The 12,353-nt window shown below is 39.8% G+C and overlaps 1 protein-coding gene across 1 annotated transcript in view; it reads right to left on the bottom strand.

Annotated features, from left to right (window-relative positions):
• The window catches only part of LOC127650022 (engulfment and cell motility protein 1), a 129,502-nt gene extending 117,466 nt beyond the window's left edge, over positions 1–12,036 (bottom strand). The window contains exon 1 of the mRNA XM_052135136.1: positions 11,920–12,036. The gene's annotated coding sequence lies outside the window, so the exon portion shown is untranslated. The remainder of the gene's footprint in view (positions 1–11,919) is intronic.
• Between the last annotated feature and the right edge of the window lie 317 nt (positions 12,037–12,353).

Raw genomic sequence — 12,353 nt, 5'->3', positions numbered from 1 at the left:
AAACACACACGACGGACATGTCCGTAAACGATCTCTCTCTCCCGCACGATCCCCTGCAGTCGACCTTTATCCCTCACGGAGGCATAATTAGCCTAATACGGGACCGGGTGTGTAGGACCACGACCGGCCCCGCCCTCCGCCCTGCCACAGTTGTGTTATTTAAATTGGTATTAAGAGTCATCAAATTGCTTTAATGTGTAAGCAAACATGGACATCAAAACTGAAATATACCCAAATTAATCAGAATCTAATCAAATTGAAATTGAATCAAGAGCTTCTGATTCGGAATCGAACCAGGAAATCTATATTGATGCCCAGCACTAATTTTACCTCATTTTAGTTGTGAGCTTCCAATCTGAATTCAATTTAATGTGATATAAAGACTGGGCACCACAAAATAATTCTTGTTGTCTTTGTTGGCTGCAAACACAAAAAAACACACAACAAAAATGCGTGACATGTCCGATCCAAAAAAAATTGACTTAATGATTTAGTTCTTGTAATTAATTACTCAAAAAGACTCAAGAACCTAAAGTTGAAGAACCACATGTCATTACTTTTAGTCATGTCCCCAATTAGCGTACTCAAAAATACCGGTACCCTGGTACCAAGTCGGTACTCAAACACTGCTTTGCAAGAAAAGTTATTTAAAAAAAATAAAGAAACATTAAAACATTCAACTATAAATAAAATCTTTAAAACATGTTGCCAAAATAGTATTTTTAGTATGTTTCTTAATGTCTATTTTGTCCACTGCTGCAAAAACAGAATTACGTTTTTGCAGAATTCGAGTCAAATGTGCATCAGCAGATGAGTGTCCTCTGTCTGCTACTTGCAAAATGTTCTCAAAATGCAACTGATTCTCTTATTACACAATTATACATATTAAATCTATTATATCAGTGATAAAAATGCATGAAAATGCATGGCCAGTGTCCTGTTCTGGGCACAGAGAGGGTAATAACCCTCTTGAATGTAATTTATGATACAATCAAATACCAAACAGGAAAGAACATCTCTGGAAAAACATTCTACGCATCCGTTAACACAGGAAATAGATAAGTGTGCGCTGTAAGCAGCACAGGAACAAGCTCACCTGACTCTCTTCTCACATATTTCCTCTCCGCTGAGGACGGATGTGCAATAAAAAAAAATCTTTAGGAATTAATTTTAAGCAATGTGGTATGGAATCGAATATAAAAAGGAAGAAAACAAATCTTAAAGGAATAGTTCTCCCAAACCTGACAATTCAGTCATTATATACTTACTCTCACATCAATCCAAACACGTATCGTATGCAGTTATTTTTTTCTCTGAGACAAAACACTTACTCTAACGCATCATTTGAAAAACTACACATTTTAACGCTTGTATTACAGACACCCCTACATTTACACACTTAAAGCTGATTTATGTTTCTGCGTCGAACCAATGGCGCAGTCTCCACGTAGTAGCCAACGCATTGGTTTGCTTTTATATTTCTGCACTGGTATGTCTGCATCATTCTGTGAGTACACTGTCAAAATGCTTTCTATATGTTTACTATATATTTCATAAATAATCTAAAGTTTATAACAAAAGTAACTTGCTTTTGCAAAATGTGTAATGTAGCATGTCATTTTGTTTTGCAAAAATATTGCCACAGTAACATAAGTTTGATTAGATCAGGCAGCAAAAATGAGACAAATTGGGAGCGGATAGACAGAATAGTACAGAGAACAGCAGTCGGGGTAAAAAACACCTGCAGAACATTCCGAGCCAACCAGTATCCCAGGTCAAACATATCTTTAGAGGACACATTCCAGCCCTTAAAAAAAAAAGGAAAACCCATCTTCATAGTTTGCTTCCCTGAACAGCTATTTGTCTCTCCAGGTTTAGTCCCTATGGACGGCCAACTTCAGCAAATGTGCATTTTTTCTTCTCAGGCCCCTGATTTCTCTGACGCAAACCCCTGTGCTTCCTCACAAGCTCTAGTGGATTTAGACAACAATGTGCTAAAACTCTAAATATTCCAGCAGCCAAATAAGGGATTATCCTATGGTGTAGTCCCCATTAAAGGGAGTGGTCTAGTTCTGCTACCAGCGTTTTTCCAGATAATGGTGGTATAGATGCACACCAGCAGATTGTGAGATGCATACAGGTTAACAAAATAATTGTTGTCCCCTTCAAACTGAGTGCAGACATTTGCACTGCGATGAAACAATACTGCTTTTTGCAGCATAATGATGAGTTTACACTAAACGATTTTAAGTCAGATTTTCGCTCGCCGACAGTTTTGTGGAGATCGCCAACAAAAGCAAATCGGAGCTGCTTCTGTGAGCGACGATCGCAATGTATGAAATATCAAAGACCTGATTTCAGAGAAGCGCCAACGCGTCGCCGATGTCAGTGAGATATCTAGCAAGTTAAATATCTGGACCCGTCTGCAATTCCAAATTGTGCAATGTGAAATATGTTTTGACTGAATACAAATGCAGTGTTGACCTACAGCAAATGAGAGAGCAAGAAACAGGGCACAGGAAGTTTCAGTGGGAGGAGTCCTGATGTACCTGCAACAGAACATCAACTAGCATAGCTGCGATATCAAGAGAGTCTCATTGGACCGAAGAAATGGAGGATAAATTAGTGGAACATTGGCAGGTGCATCATCGCTTATTTGATGTTTCATCTGAAACCGGGTGGAGAAAGAGAAGAGTTGGAGAGAAATTCTTTTGGACAGTCAGGTATGCAAATAGGTCGATTTTTCAGTAGGATGTACTTTTTCATATTGTAACCAATAAAATATATGATTAAAAACACACATCATATTCTGAAATGCATAACATATGATCATGCATTTGTTTTCATATCTCGTTTCACTTCTCACGTGTACTCTGTTGTGAAACGTAATTTGGAGTCCAGGCAGAGTCATCGGGATTCGTCAATAGTGAAATGTTTGTAATGTGTTGCCTATATATATATATATATATATATATATATATATATATATATATATATATATATATGCCACAGTTAGTTCCGGTCCTCGAATCTGATTGGACGAGAGATATTCCATGAGCACTGATTGTGTGACAGCATCAGCACTCAATAGCTTCACTGTGTGTATCACTCCGCTTGTGTTCGTGTTGTTCTAAACTATAGTGTAAGCATACTGCATGTGTTAGGAGTTACTGTCTTTATTTTTGAAATTACATATGTTAGCCAGCAGGTGGTGGCAAAAGATAATTTTTGTGTGTAATATGAGCCATTTGGTGACGTAAAGTGAATCCGTTAGTCATTGTTTACACAGAACAGCTCTCTGTGAGTTTCAACATTGGATACATACTGTTTAAAATGGCGGAGGACATCACGGTTTCTATAGTGAAGGACATTTGTGCACCAGCTACCCTGAAATAGAGAGGAATACCCCACTTGGACGCCTATATTCCACTGAGAAAACTGACCTTCAGAAAGCTGTAAGCATCTCTGATTGGGTGTGGCAACAGGTTCAGCACACGCGCTCTCTCTCTCTCTCTCTCTCTCTCTCTCTCTCTCTCTCTCTCTCTCTACTCTCACTCTCACTCTCTCACACACACACACACACACACACACACACACACACACACTTTTTAAGACCATACTGAGTTTTTCCTAATTTTTTAAATGTACTTGTTCATTGAACGCTTGTATATAAGCAATATCACACTCGCAATCGTGCGATATGGCTCTACATCAGCACTGCTATAATTACCTACAGCACGAGGCCTGTGGCCGAATCACAGCAGTGCTGATGTAGGGCCATATCGCACTCTTACTCGTGTGATATTGCTTAATATATATATATATATATATATATATATATGTAGTCCGAGTGGGATGTAGTGTTCAGCGCCTGAGTTTAGAGTTCAGTAGGCTGACAGCTGAGGGAAAGAAACTGTTCCTCAGTCTGTTGGTGCGACAGCAAAGACTCCTATAGCGTCTCCCAGATGGGAGAGGAGTAAACAGACCGTAGTTGGGGTGAGAGGTGTCTTTGATAATGATTCTCACCCTTCTTAGTCAGCGTTTGTTGTGAATGTCTTTGATGGAGGGTAGCTGAACAAAGTGATGTATCAGGCAGTTTTCACCACCAGCTGGAGTGCCTTCTGGCCTGAGACAGTGCAGTTGCCATACCACACTGTGATGCAGTTTGTTAGGATACTTTCAATAGTGCAGCGGTAAAAGTTCAGCAGGATGTGGGGGGACAGGTGAGCTTTCCTTAGCTTCCTAAGGAATCGGTTGCGCCTTTTTGAACAGAGTGGAGGTGTTGTAGGTCCAGGAAAGATGGACACCCAGGAACATGAAGTTTGTCACACGCTCCACTTCGTCCCCATCAATGTAGATGGGAGTGTATGCATGGCCCTTCCTAGTCCGCCGGTAGTCCACAATCAGCTCCTTGGTCTTCTGGGTGTTGAGTGTGAGATTGTTGTTGGCACACCACACTGCCATCGCTGCTGATCAGGCCTACCATGTGGTGTCATCTGCAAACTTGATTATGAAGTTGGAGCCATGCTCAGGTATGCAGTCAAGGGTGAAGAGAGAGTAGAGGATTGGACTCCGCAGCCCTGTGGTGCACCAGTGTTCAAAGTGAGGGTGGAGGATTTGTGGTTGCTAATCCTAACAGACTATGTTCTCTTAGTGAGAAAGTCCAAGGTCCAGTTGCAGAGGGAGGGCCTGATGCTAAGATCAGTGAGCTTGGAGATCAGCTTGGATAGGATCACAGTATTGAAGGCAGAACTGAAATCAATGAATAGCATTCTGACATACATGTTGCTTTTGTCCAAGTGAGTCAGGACGGGGTGAAGAGCTGAGGCGATAGAATCCTCAGTTGACCTGTTGGGTTTGCAGGCAAACTGATATGGGTCCAGTATTGGGGGCAGGTATGTTTTCCATTGGGAGAGGACCAGCCTCTCAAAACATTTAGCTATGATGGGAGTAAGAGCAACGGGGCGGAAGTCATGAGGGCCAATGCATCAGCATGTTTTGGTACTGGTACAATGGTGGCTGTTTTGAAGCAGGTGGGGACAATGGCCTGGGCCAAGGAGAGGTTGAAAATGTTGACGTCAAAGACGTCAGCCAGCTATTCTGCGCAGGCCCTGAGCACTTGGCCCGGGATGCTGGAGCATACGACACTGGAGGAAAATGTGAGCAGCAGATAATGTTTTATTGTTTATTAAATTTTACTGTTAAAATTTGGGGAGTGCTGTCCTCAAATTGGTGTGATTGAAATCCCCAGCAATGATAAAAGCTCAGATTTATGATAACCGCTTCAGTCCATCTTTTGCTTGTAAACAGCAGCACAAATGCAGATAGCACCAGTTTGATCATATGTGTCTGAGCACATTCTAGTGTAATCACACCTTTTTGATCATATGTGTGAAAGAGTTAAGTGCTTTTCGGAGCTTCAAAGTGCTGGTCACGTATGGACCTACACAGCTGAAATATTCTTCTAAAAACCTTTGTGTTCTGCAGAAGAAAGCAAGTCATACATATGGATGCATGCGTGTGAGTGAATAATGAGAGGATTTTCATTTTTAGGTGAACTATCCCTTTAACCTTTAAAGTGAGTTGCTAATGATGTATTGAAAAGATTGAACGGGATGTTCATTAAAAATTCTCTTTTTGTGTACTGCATATGAAAGGAGGTCATAGAAGTAATTTTTGGGTGAACTGCTCTTTAAAAAGAAATACATTTATTAAGATGATATGTGGATGGCACAAATGTGGGATGATGTCATGTGACAACGATGTAGCATACTACTGCTTGAAACATTTAAATTAATATAATAATGCCTACTGTTTCTTTTGCTAAAGAGTATGCAGTTGTGGAGGTGAGGGCGTGGTCAAGCTTTGGTCTGGGAAAGCGATAAGGGTTTTCACCTGAGATGAATTGCTGGTAATTGCTGTTTCTTTGTTCACAGTGAGAGATGGGGGGTTAATAAAAGGGGCCAGACCTCAGAGTGAGGGAGAGAGAGAGCCCAGCTGAAGCTGTGAGTGTGTTGGCCGCTGTCAGGCACACTATATATATAGTTTTTGAGTGTTTATGTGAAGCTTTACCATTTCACAATCAAGCAAATGTGTTTTTTGGGAAGAATAAAGTTACTTTTGAGTTGTATTCGATGCTTCCTACTTTCTCATTCCTTGAACTTAGTTACATCAGTATACAGTGCATACTGTGCAGTAGGCAGCAAGTAGTAAATTAGTATTCCGTTCCAAACCTAGCTTCTGACTCACACAGAGCTCACATGCTTACATGAAGCAAAACCCTATGTAGATGATTGTGCAGATCTGCTATGTGTTTTCAGAGGGCCAGTGAATCACCGCTATAACAAACAGAGCAAATCCAAATCCAACAACAGCTACCAACAGGAACAAGACAAATCTTAACCCAATATGAAGTCCTGGCAAAGTGCATCAAGATGTGGGCCATTAATGTTAAACTTTAAAACCACATGATCCACATGGAAAGGATCAATGCTGGATTTGCGTTTATCCCTACACATGCTCTAACACAGTTAATATTGTCATCCCATATCCTTTGCTCTTTTAATGGTATAATCCTTGGCTAAGTGAAGAGATGGATTGATAACACCACCAGGATGCTGCTTGATTTACTATCAAGAGGGATGCAAAAAGAACCATCACATGTGACAGCTTTTCAAGAGAAAAAGATTTTACTGAAGCCATGGGAGAATGTTGCACAGCTGGACTGAAAGCAAGCATGCAGCTGCCATGACCAGAGGCACATTTTTGTGGCACAAAGCTGAATAAGACTATCTGTGCCCGCTCATAGACAACAGGTTGTGCTAAAAAGTACCAGCAGGGCCGGTTCAACTAACTGTTTTAACCAAACATAAAAGTAACATCACATGATCACTGCTTTGAATGCACAGGTGTGGGGAGAAGCTTCAAAACCTGTTGTGTGGCTGGCACAGCACAGAGGAGCATTTTATTTCTAAGAGGTTGATAAGCTAAACAAATGGAATTTGGAGTTGGCGTTGTCTTAGATTTTTCTCCCAAAAATTCCTTAGGACAAATCAAAGTTAGGGTTGCAGCAGTATACCGGTTTCACGGTATACCACGGTATAAAAATGTATAGTTATAATACCATGTACATTTTCTTATTTACGGTATTGAAAAAATGCAACCAGACTGAGGATCTCATCTGTGCGTGTGCATCTCATTTCCTCCTCGACTGACTGTCAGACTCATGAACTTGCGCCACACACACGCACACGCACATGCAGTGGAGAAAATGTCAGAGAGAAGCGAGGCGGTTAGACATAAGTGAGTATGTGTGAGAGTTAGAGCAGTGTTTCTCAACTGGTGGATCGCAGGTCTATTCGGACTGGGTCTCGGACAGCAGGGAAAGAACAATGACATGGTTTTCCCATTGAAGATATTTCAGCGGATATTCCAAGTGATAGCCTATTTAGGACTGCCGAGGCAGATTTAATGATAATCTAGCAATCAACTAAAGGCTTCTCATCTGCACTTTCGCACAAGGGTAATGGAACCAGCTCACGCTAATGATCTGCCCTTCTCTCTGGCGCATGCATGCAAACAAACAGGCTTTCCTTGATATTGCGGAGCACAGACCTTAAAACTGATGCGACCAATTTCAATTCTAGTGAGACTTTTCTAGTTTAAAGGGTTACGGAGGAAGTCAAGTCAGACCTCTCAAACAGTAAACAGCCCTAACATACCAAACAGCACTGAGGAGGAAAAGAGCAACACTGTCCTATTGCACAAATTTTTTTCATGTTTATACTTCGGTTTATTATTATAATTCTGTTAGCTTTCTTATTTATTTTCAAAAGGGAGACTTTTTTTTTTACACATACTTCAATTAAAAAAAATAGTTTCAAGTTCAACCAAAAAAAAAAAATAAACTTCTGTTTTCACTCCTTTAAGGGTCATTGTAACTGATAATAGTAATTGTGCAATACCGTATACCGTGGTACCATGAAACAGTGATATTTTCTGAGACGGTTATCGTACCATGAAAACCTCATACCCTTGCAACCCTAATCAAAGTAGACTGCATATTAGTCAACAGGTGTCTCATTTGAATCCAATAATGACCCAGATTTAAGTCTAATGAGTATGCATAACACAGTAACAGTTCTTGGGTTATTTTGAGTCGGACATTAAAACATTTATGATTTTTGGTTCAGTACATACTTCATTCAGAGAATCAGCCTGCACTGGTGACATTGTATGTTTCAGGCTTTAGATTAAAAAAAATCAGCTCATAAGAGTAATTCCTCCTGGAGTTGGACTACACTGGTCTCGCTGTAAATTCAAAAGAACCAGCTCATAAGAGTAATTTGTTTGTGAATATGACTACACTGGTTGCCCTGTATGTTTCTCGCTGCTAGTTCAATAGTGTTGTTGCAGAGTTGCTGAATGGTGGCACAGAAAGTACCGTCACAGCATTTTAGCAAGGTGTTGCATCTGCATTGCCAGAAGAATACACATTTGAAAATAATTAACAGATCTGTTAACGGAAGTCATGAAATCATTTGGTTTTAGTATTTCTTTTAAGATGGAACCCCATTCCCAACCCTAGTTGAGATCTCTTCTGAAACTTATCTGTGTTTTTAGAAAGCACAGATTATTTACTATTAAAAGATCTCATCTGTATTTTTTCTTACCTATGAGAGTCTATTAATGACTCCCAATCTACTGCACTAGTTACAGAGAGTGTCCAGACAAAAGTAAAACTAAACACATTGGACGAGATCCATTTTAACAGAATATTAAAGAATGTAGTCAAAAAGCTGTATAATGACCTGGTTTTGATCTTGCAATGAGATTAATCATCCAAAGCATGGTAGTAAGTAGAACAGTACAAACCAAAATAACTATGACTGCATCACAAAATTTCTTCACACTTCCACTGGTGCTTATTAGGAGACTTTAACACCTTCATTTAATCCTGTCTGCATCTGTAATTAATGTTATGCCAGAAGCAATCATTACATGCACTGCAACATTTGCCACTTAACCAGGAAATGAATCTAGTCAAGCGACAATGGTAAAGCAACAGGGGATGTTGATACTCCTCCCATTAGATGATATTATGATGTTGGAATATATAATTTTGAAAAAATATAATACTGAAAAATTATTTGTAATAACAATAATCTGACGGCTACAAATGCAAGAGTTCTTAAAGGAATAATTAACATTTTGTAATTTTCACATTCTCATGTCATTCTTAACTCCAAATTATTTCTTTCTTTAAAACAACACAAAAACAGAAATGTTGAAGAATGTACTGGCCAATGTATTTAGTGAATATGGGGCTCAGGCTGTTAGGCTCCGAAATGAAAATAATTGTCCACATCCATTAAAATATGGCGTTTTTAAATGCATTATTGATGTTGTGACATCAATGTGACATAACTGATCATCATTGATGTCAAAACCAATGCCACATGTCTAAAGCACTATATTTGATTCGAGAGCTACGGCAGAGGGGCAGATTTTTAATGAATAAGGATCACTTTTCTGATACTTTGTGGTGCTTGACAGCCCTTTTCACTTTCATAAAATGGAATAGAGTAGCTAGAACATTCTTCAACATTACTCCTGTGTTCCTCAGAATAAGTCACTCAGGTCTGGAATGAAATTTTTGTGTGAACTGTCCCTTTAAAATCCCATTAAAGCTCTTTTAAATGAGAGTTAGACAGAAGCTCAGCACCAAAATGTCAAGATAAAAGAAGCTAGGAGAGAACACATCAGATGAGGAACAGTTTAGATTTCAACAAATCCCTCCTGAGTAAGTGAGTTTAGATGTGAGAGAAGGGGCTGGGAGGTGAGAAAGATAGAGGGCGAGGGAGATGGGGGAGCGTGAAAGAGAGAGGGAGATCACATTGTCTGAAGAAAAAATACGGGGAAGGTTTTTGAGAAACCTGTATAAAAAGTAAAATTTGCAGTTCCGCTTGGTGATGCTATTGGTGTAAAAATTTACATTTCACCTTAAAAGAGATCAAAATAATAGGCTGATGCAAAGTGATATCCAAACTATCAGAACTGCTGTGGTAAGCCCACATGCTCTTGACACATTGGGTTATGGTGTTCATGTGGGCGTAGCAGATTAGAGTCCAGCTTGCAACATTTCCTGATCCCCTTCCCGCTCTTCTACCTCCCAATCCTGTATCTATAAATACAATTGGCTAAAGGGGCAAAATAAACAAGGAAATATAAAAATAAAACTGCTCTGTGCAAACTTGGAATGCACTGGCAGCATAGAAAGTTGAGAAGTTAACAAAGCCAGCCACCTGACAGAGTGCATCACATCAAAAAAAAAATATGCATTTGACATTAATGTAATGTTGTGACCCAGAAAACACTGTATGCAACTAAAATGCACTTGACAAGCTTACATCTCTTAAGATGAACAGAGCATGCATGTGATGTCACAGACAGCCCACTGGGACCAAGACACTGAGCTCACACTTGCCTCAAGCCACAGAAGTGACTCAACTCCATGAGGATAAAGGAAACAGACTGTCACAACAAAACACATTCCCATCTGGAATCCACTAGTCCTTATCTCACATATCTCATGCAAAGATGAAGAGCTACTGGTTGTTTTTGAAAGATTACCTTTTTCCTTCCTATAGAGCATAACTTCTCTACCACTTAGGGTAGGGTTCCAGGTGTGTAGATTCTAGGGGGTATGGTGGAGGTAACCCCCCCCAATAATCAAAACAAGCAAGTACAACCCCCCCCAATATTTATACCATGATCAATGGAAACATGTAACCCCCTCATTGTTCAAGCCAAATCTATACCCTTGGACTGTTCACACCGAACGCGTTCTGGGTCCGTCTGATTTACAACGGTTTTTCTATGCAAACATGCACTATACGGAAGTCTTTGATCATTGTGCAGAGTTTTGTAGAAGACTTGCCAAGTTAAAAAGAACTTCAACAGTTAAAAAAGTGTCTCGATATACATACATCTTTTTAACACACGAACGCATTCGTCCTGAACAGCCCCTAACAAAAGTAATTTGTTCAGTAATGACACATTTTCAAAACTCTTACAAATCCCATCTATAAACCTTATTGGTGTATGAAGAATTATGGTTATATTCCTAGAATTCTCAACAGGGGTGCAACAATTAATGGATAAAATCGATAATAAAAATAATAATGAATGTCATTGGTCAGCTGGGCGTGTCAGTGACGTCACTTAGTACTTTTTTCTGTCATAAAGTGCTTTTGTTTTATATGGTTTCCTTGTAATTGTCAACTTTTGCATGTAGAGTTATCGTAATTAAAAAAGATTATGTATAAAGTACGTAAAGTACACAAAGTACAGTCAACGAGTTTCCATTAAATACATATTTATATTCCATACAATATGTTCCAAACTACAGAAAAGACATAGCTATTGGTCTTGAAACAACATACAGCTTCTTATGCATTCTATAGAAAGTTCCTTCAAATGTATCAATTTCGAATGTAACATTGTTGCTGCTAAAATGTAGCAAATGTGAAGTGAAACTACTGTGACCGTGTTATGACATCAGAGTATTCCTGCAAGTTTGACAGAGAGTTAAAGCCCTTACGTGTAGGGAATAAAATAAGAATGCACTAAGAGCAATGTGTTAAACTTAACAATCGAGGAGTGTCATATTAGGATAGTCAGTTCTGTTCTCCCTTCTTACATGCACTGAGGTCTCTGTCAAACTCTCTCTCCGTCGCGAGCAGCCTGTCTGTCCGCGGTGCAATAGAGGGGCTATTCATGACTGTCTCACAACTGCACACCACCACGGCCCTTCAACTTCAATCAGTACGTGTTAAACAACCCGGAGCGGTCTGATATCGCGCGCCCATGAGAGATAACCCGCGGTTGAACAGGTGATGCAGAATAAAACGTACAAACCTGAAGCGGTGAGGTGACTTTTCCTCCTTCCAGATTTATAATTGGGAGTTTGTTACAGTCGCGCGCTCCCTCCCTTTCTCTAGCGCACTAGATGGATAGCGCTGGTGTTGTTTTCACTTCCTATTGCCTCCTCCTCCTGTTCGCTGATTGGCTCTCCTTTTCTGCACATTCACCAATCACATCACGGGGGGGGGCTGCATTTATTGTATGCGTTTGTCATTGTAGTCAAAGCTTGATTGTGACGACTGTATACTATATATACATGTATTTAGGTCTTAAAATTTAGGTCTTTATTTTATAATGCGCGAGAAATTGCATATGACAATTACATTTTGCCTTCTCCTGCAATTATTTTGAGGTGAACAATGGGTTTAATAATTCATGGGTTTTAGTGAGCACAAACACACACACACACACACACACACACACACACA

This window comes from Xyrauchen texanus, chromosome 10, assembly GCF_025860055.1.
Source record: "Xyrauchen texanus isolate HMW12.3.18 chromosome 10, RBS_HiC_50CHRs, whole genome shotgun sequence".
Classification (NCBI taxonomy): Eukaryota; Metazoa; Chordata; class Actinopteri; order Cypriniformes; family Catostomidae; genus Xyrauchen; species Xyrauchen texanus.
The sequence above is the reverse complement of the archived record's forward strand: the minus strand, read 5'-3'. Positions and strand labels throughout refer to the sequence as shown.